At 41.7% G+C, this 7,673-nt stretch overlaps 1 pseudogene; it reads right to left on the reverse strand.

Annotated features, from left to right (window-relative positions):
- The window catches only part of LOC105854528, a 97,953-nt pseudogene extending 93,108 nt beyond the window's left edge, over positions 1–4,845 (reverse strand).
- Positions 4,846–7,673: the final 2,828 nt, after the last annotated feature.

Raw genomic sequence — 7,673 nt, forward strand, 5'->3', positions numbered from 1 at the left:
TGTTTTGTCACAGATCATAACAGGGAGAAAAACATCCTGTTTTGTCTGCCACCGGTGTGTGTTGTTCAACCTGTGAGTGGCTGGTCAATATCTGCCCTGATCGCAGTGAGGCATGTGAGGGAGACTTCCTCTGGCCCCAGGCTAACACCCTGATACTAAGAGTATAAAAGGGAGGCTGGAGGGAAAAATAAAGAGACGTTTTGCTGCAACCATCTATGTGAGCTGTTTCTTCAACCTTGACGTCCCCCTCTCAGACTCGTACCCCGGCCGTGCAGGTGTGGCAGATGTAAATTGTGACATCAAAAAAAAATGGAGGTCATTAGAAAAATAACAATAATGGACAACACAGTTTCACTATCTTGCCACAAAGGCCAACAAGTAAAGAACTATCCATGAGTAAGAACAGGTCTGACAGGTGGATGTCTAGAGCTCACTTGGGAAGTTTCAGAACAAAGAAGGTGAGGATTATCACTCAAGAAGAGAGGAAAGATAGCTTCATTTGCCTCCATCCAGCAAGCTGGTACTTTGCATTCCATGAAGAAGTCCCCAGCTAGACAGAGTTCCCCTCAACAGGAAAAGATCTGTGTGAACAAGCAGCTTCTCCAGCTCTGCATCACCATATGATGGTCCTGCTTGCTTGCCACCCAGCAAAGCTCTGCTTGTTACCAGCAAAGCTGAAACATATAAAGTAGGCTAGGCCATAAAAAAGCAAAGCAAAGCCTTTTCTTTTGGGGCATTCAGCAGAATTATCACAATTCAGAGACCTACTCTACAGACATACGCTGCAGATTCTATCACCAATGAAGTTAAAAAAAAAAAATGCAGACCCTTTGCCGATTTTTTCCGTTTTTACCCCAGAGATATTCCCATGTTCTCATCAACTATATAAGTCCCTATCCTGTATCCACTTCTGTTGTGAAAGCCCAGGAGGTGCAAGAGTAAAGTGACCAGAAACTGGGCCACAGTAAGACACCAGTCACCTGGTTTCTGCCTACCCCACCAGTACCTGGGAGCCACATGTGAATGGAAAAAACCAGCCTAGACCCCACCGGCTAAGCCCACTGTTGCAATCATGCTTTGGGTTACCACTTGTAGTTATGAACCTGCATACCACCAAGCTGCTGCCCATCATTGGCCTCCATAAGCTGCACATGCATGTGCAGTGAGGATGCAGCCATGACGGAACACAACAGGGCACACAGTCAGGGCCCCATAGCTGCTGTGGGACTGGACCAGGCCCACTTCCGCTTTTAACCAGTACCACTGGGCCCATGTGCTAGACCACCCCACCAGCAAGTGCAGGACCCAATCATGCCTATCACTAGCCTCCTTTGCAATAGGCATACCTGTGGGCACACGTGCAGCCACAGCAGAGCACGCTGGCAACCAGGGGCTCCGTGGCTGCCAGGAGTCCATTGTTGGACCCATGCCCTTGATAGCTACACTGTCTCCCATCAATACCCATGTGTCTGGCAGCAGCCCTTGCCACACAGCTCACCCAGGCTTCTACGGCCCCTAACTGCGAGACCTGGTGGTTATGCTAAGGACAACTCTCCATTTGGTGAAGGTGGATTCCTCAGAGTAGTTACCAGGGACAGGTCAACACTTTCAACTAAAGAAGCATAAACCAGAGAGATCATCATATGCCCGCCCCAGTCCCAGTGCCCTCCCCAGCCCCAGTGCTACCACATGCCTTAACAATGGTGTCCTGGACCATGAACCGCAGGTCACAGTATAGTCCAGCACGCTCTGATCTATAGCCATCAAGTCTGGAAGAGTTCACTGCTTCGCCAAAGTTACAAACACACAAGGCCACAAGGATCATGAAGAATGAGGGAAATATGTTTCCAATAAAAGTAATGCAGTCAACTCCAGTAACTGGCCCTGTGGAAAAGGACATCCAGGAACTGCCCAATGAAAATTTTAAATAATTGTTCTATAGTGCTCACATAGCTGCAATAGAACATAGTTAATTATTTAACAATATCAGGAAAACAATGCAGAGCAAAATGAAATGTTCAAAAAATAATAGAAAACATGAAAAAGTACTACATGAAAATTTTAAAACCAAATAAAATGACTGGATGAAGAATTCAGTGAAAGTCTAACAAAAGAGTTAAGGAAGCAGAAGAATCAGAGACACATCAACTGAAATTATCCTATCACAGGTGAAAAAACAACGTGTAAATGAATGAAGACAGCTCATAGAACATATGGGTATAATAAAAAGAATAATATACATACTATTGGAGTTGCAGGAGAAAAGAAAAAGAAGTGGGAAGTTTATTTTAAAGAAATAATAGCTGAGACATTTCCATACCTAGAAAGAGATTTAACATTCTAACTTTATGAGGTTAATAATAGGTCACTTAAAAATTTCAACCCAAAAAAATTTCTTCCGAGACTAACTGTCTAAAACCAAAAACAGAGAATTTTCAAAGTAGAAAAGAACTATATAACAAGACTATAAGTAGATTTCTCAGTAGACAATTTGCAGGCAAAATAATAGGTTGGCGTATTCAAAATTCTGAAAGGAAACTGGCAACTAAAAATAGTTTACCCAGCAAAGTGTTTCCACAGAAATGTAGATGAAATAAAATTTTCTCCTATTAAATGAAAGTGAAGAGAATCATCACCATTAAATCTGACTTAGAATGAATGATGAAAGGTATTCTAAATCTTAAACCAAAAGACACAAATTAGTGAAGGACCTGCTAAAAGTAAGCATGCAGCAGGATACAAAATACACTAATAAAATGATCTGGTTGTAGTGTAAACCCTCACTCCTGTCTTTTTTCTTTTTTAAAGATTCATTCATTCATTCATTCATTTATATTTCAAAGAACTGGGATCTAGGCCAGAGGTACAGGGTGGAGGATGGGGTGAGAAGATTCATCAAAAACAGAGTGACAGGCAGATCTACTGAAGCATACTGCTGAGGGGAGCAGTAGGCATGACAAAGAGGTCTGCTGAGCCATGTGGGTCAACTCCTGGCTGGAATCACCCTTAGGCCCCAGTGGTGATAGCACTGAGATTTAACCCCTAGGCCACCTGAAAAGCTTCATGACAGTTGTGTTTTCTTTTTGAAATGCAAGTGCTTGACTTACATCTGTGGCCTTCAGAGCATCTAACTGCATGAACCCACTGCCAGCCACACAATTGGATAGAGAACTAGACTGTCCCTCACCCGCCACCCCCATGGAAGCGCCTTCCCTTTATAAATCCTGTTTGATTAGGTTACCTGGGCCATTGTGCATTTTATTTCTTTTTATTTCTCTTCCTTTCTGTGCTTTAAATTCCCACTTTTATATTTTAAGTCTACCAATAAGGAGTGAACTCACAAAACCCTAAGTCCCCACCTGGACCCCAACTAAAGCAGAACCTCAGGGCCCTGTGTGTTCTCTCTCTGCTTCCCTCTCCCTCTCTTTCTTTCTCTCCCTCCCATCTGTACCCTCACTGTGACTCACATGTGCTGTGCAATTTCTTTCCAGGTCTTGTCAATAGTAACCATCTATTTTTCTCAAATCTTCCCGGTGGTATGGCTGAAGGACATCTGGTAACCATACTAAGAACCCCAAGTACCTTCCAGACATAGTAATATTAAAATTGCCTTAAAGGGAAAAATGCCAAATGCAAATTCACTGTGGCCCAAGTGAGTGACCTGAGGAATTTCTTGTATAATAATAATTATCATCATCATCATCATCAGTAAGCTGAAACTCTCCAAACAATAACATTTCAAAGATTCAACAGCTGCAAGTGGCATCCCTAGATTTGAAGACTGGCCTGTCGCTCATGTAGGCCTGACTCATACCCCATCGGGCTACCCTCTAAGACAACATAAGGCACAGGAACTTGTGGGGTAATGTGGACCTCTCTGGCACCCTTGCTGTTGCACTCTTCACTCTTTGATTTTTTTTTAAGTGATGCAAGCCTATACAGAAGCCCATAAAGGTTGATGACTTAAAGTCTTTCCCTTCTTTCACCACAGAAAGTGAACTGGCACATTGGTTTTCACGTACTTTCTGGGTACACATGTGTGAGTTTTGATACTCAGCAGCTGCGCTGGGTGCTGAATTGGCAGACTCCACGTACAGCCTCTTCCCTGAGGATGAGAAGCAGGATTAGGAGGAGCAGGGCAAGGAGCAGTGGTCTGCTTACCATGTCAGTCACCTTTGAGCGGTAGAGCAGTTGCTTCATGATCAACACACCTTTGGAATTAAGACATATCAGTGCCTGGAAAAACTAAGAATCGGGAACAGAAAAATTATATTGCCTACTGCTATTAATGTGGACAAGAGAAATTTTGCTATAACTGAATGCAAACCATGTCTCATGACCCACATGGCCATACCTCCATCCTCAATCTCTTGCCTTGACAATAGTTTTCTTAGCAAAGATTGTTCCAATGTAAACAAGTTCCAAACCCTTCTTCTTGGTCCCCGGTGTGGGAAGTGAGTCTGGGGAGTATGAACACACAAGAGTATGTCTTCATGCATTCTCCCAAATCATGAACATTTGCCTCTTGAAGAAATGAGAAGTCAATACAAGCTCAATAGAAATAAAGTACTGCTATAAATGTGGTCAAGAGAAATAACTTGGAGATGAGTTTTTGAGAGGAATTTGTTAAAAATTAGATTGCAGGGGTGTTTTTATCTTACTTTTTTCATAGACTGTATCTACCAAGGTTAAAAGTGAAAATCAATAGTATAAAAGGGGTAAGAGAAGGACACACCCACACTCGCCCCTCATATCAAAGTCCACAGCCAAGTCCACCACTACGTCATCCCCTGCACCTGTTACTCCGGGTACCTGCTTTCTTGTTGCTTCACGATAAGCCTGCATAGTTGTCCTGCGCGTCCAGGGTTTACCTGTTGAATTCTGCCCCTTAACATCCTTCTTGCTCTTTCCCTCCCCACTTACAAACTTGCCAGCCTCTTAGCCTGCCATTATGATTCACTTTCTGCTAAAGTAATTACTTGAGGTTTGAATTGTCATAATAATGGAAAATACTTTATTTTTGATTCAATAATATCCAATAATTGTGTTGTATTTCTTGTATAACTTTGATTTTATGGGTGTTAATGTCCTTGTTTATTTAGTTTTCTGTGTGATTTTTGTTGTGCAACATTCCCAGGTTGGGTAGGTTCATGGTTAATTCTCACAGATGAAAAAAGAATTTTGAAGCTCCTGGTATCATCTTACAGGCCTTTAATTCTGAATCAGGGGATAGACAGCAGGAAGAGAGATGGTGACTGAGCCCACTATTCTCAGAGTGATACCAACCCCTCATTATGATGCCAGAGCTGATGAGCCCCTTTATCCTGCCTCTACAGCCCAGGTGCTATTTTTACATATGTGCATACCCTGTGCTCTCTGGGCCCAGGTGTCCAGAATCTTAGGTGAGCTTGCCCCACACGCACACCTCTCAGCCCTGGGCAACTGTTAGAAATGCAAGGCCACAGGATGGCTGATGGCCAGCAGAGGAAAAGCAGAAAAAAGGCTGATTCAACTCCCTTTTCCCTACACTTTCCCTAGTTTAACATAAACCACCCCAAGAGCAAATACATCCAAGATCTCCTTGGAGCCCTCTGCACTCCTACAGTCTGCTCATTTCTCTTCACCGCCTTTCTGGAGACTTTTTCATTCTCTACTGTGTGAGAGTCTATTTCCTGGATTCTATGATTTCCATTTTCTTGAATTACTCCCTCATTTTATTGAGGCATATCCTCCACAGTTGTTCCTAAAAATGGATGTTGAGGAGGAAAGTTTCCTAAGATTCTCAATGATGAAAAATCTTTATTGTAGAAGTATCTAAATCTCTAACTACCAGCAAACAGATAAACTGTGGTATACTTACGTAATGCAGTACTATACAGCAGTGACATAGATTGACTAGCTTTACTTATATGAACATGGAGGTCACTCATAACAATAATATTTAAAGAAAAAAGCAATATGCAAAAGAATATATAAATGCAATAATTTTATTATATTTATAGTCTCTTCGTTTGTAGATTCTATATGTGTGTATCTTCCTGCTGGCTAAAAATTATTGATAATCCTCAAAATCAATGTTTGCAGATTTTTTATTGATAATACTTTTTTTTATGTTCCTACATTTCTGTTCATTTTTGTACAATATTTGATTTCCCCTCTCAGATGTAGTCCCCATAAATTTCCCATCACCTCATCACCATGAACCATCACCATAGTCCCTTGTGCTCGTCCCTCCCCTGTTTTGATCCCTTTCTCTCCCTTTCTCTGCTGTATGCCTGCAGAAATTTTGCAGTTATCTGAAGATACGTCCAAAATGAGAGAAATTTTAAGTTTTCCTATACCTAATTTCCCAGATAAGATCCATAAAATATATAATGCCTTCTTGTTTGAGTTCTCTTACCAATATCCCACAGTTGGCGATCACAAGAGTCCATAAAGGATAGCACAAGAAGCCCAGCTCTGAAATCTTTTGAATTAGCTTGAACTCTGCTCTGACATCTGCTGTGAGGAGATTTCAGATAAGTCACTTAGGATTTCTGAAACTCATTATTTTCTCTTTTGTAAAATAAAGAAAATGGAATCTTCCTAGGTGTATTTTTTTTAAGATTTTATTTAATTATGCATAGAGAACTGGGGTACAGGCCAGAGGTGCAAGGCGGTGAGAGGATTCACCAGAGACAGAGTGGGGCGCAGAACAGGCTGATCAACGAAGCACACTGCTGAGGGGAGCAGTGGGCGGGTCAGGAGAGGTCTGCAGCACCATCTGGGTCACCTCAGGGTGGGGATTGAACTCATGCTAAAGTGGCTTTAGCTTCTTAGTGCTGTGCTTTAACCTGCTGCACCACCAGAGAGGGCCCATAGATAAATATTTTTAAGACTAAAAATTGAAATCTATTTGAGTTAAGTTCATATTTCCCCTCAGAGGAAAAATGTTTTGCACATACACACTTGTGTTAATATGGTGACAGTTCACAGGTGATGTGGTGGTGGGAGATTTATGGGAGCTACACCTGAGGGGAGAAATCAAATATTGAACAACAATGAACAACAATGTAGGAACTGGTAGGAATTCCTTTTCCTACTGCAGTGGGAAGGTGCTAGCAGTGCTCTATTATCTAACACTTTACTTCATAAATACCAGTTCTTTCAGTCTAGCAGCTTGTTCCTTCAGTTCTGGGTGGTTTTCTTATATTAATCCTTAACAAGTTCTCCTGCTCAGGGATGACAACCTCTCTGGAGTAGTGAGTCAGTGACCTTGCCTTCCCACTGGGGAGTGCCCTTTTGATACTTGTACTTTCTAGCATTCCCTCTGATATTTGTCCCTTTTCCCAGAAGAAAAATCTTTCCCGGATGTTGTTGTATTAGAAAAATAAAAAAGCCCTTATTAAATGGGAAGCTATACAATTTTCATGTCTTACAAGATAAAATATTACAAACTTAATCTATGACTACAGTAAAATTTGCAAAAATTTTACCTGTGTATGTGCACGAATGTGTGTATATGAGGAATGTGTCCATATGCACCATGACATGCAAAAGGGAAAAAAGAAATAGATCATTCTGGAGATCAAGTAGAGGTATACATTAAAAATTACCAAAACTGGGTCCTCCCTGGTGGCACAGTGGGTTAAAGCACAGCACTGAGAAGCTAAAGCCACTTCAGCATAAGTTCA

The sequence above is a fragment of the Condylura cristata genome, unplaced genomic scaffold (genome assembly GCF_000260355.1).
Source record: "Condylura cristata isolate star-nosed mole 26May11 unplaced genomic scaffold, ConCri1.0 scaffold00049, whole genome shotgun sequence".
Classification (NCBI taxonomy): domain Eukaryota; kingdom Metazoa; phylum Chordata; class Mammalia; order Eulipotyphla; family Talpidae; genus Condylura; species Condylura cristata.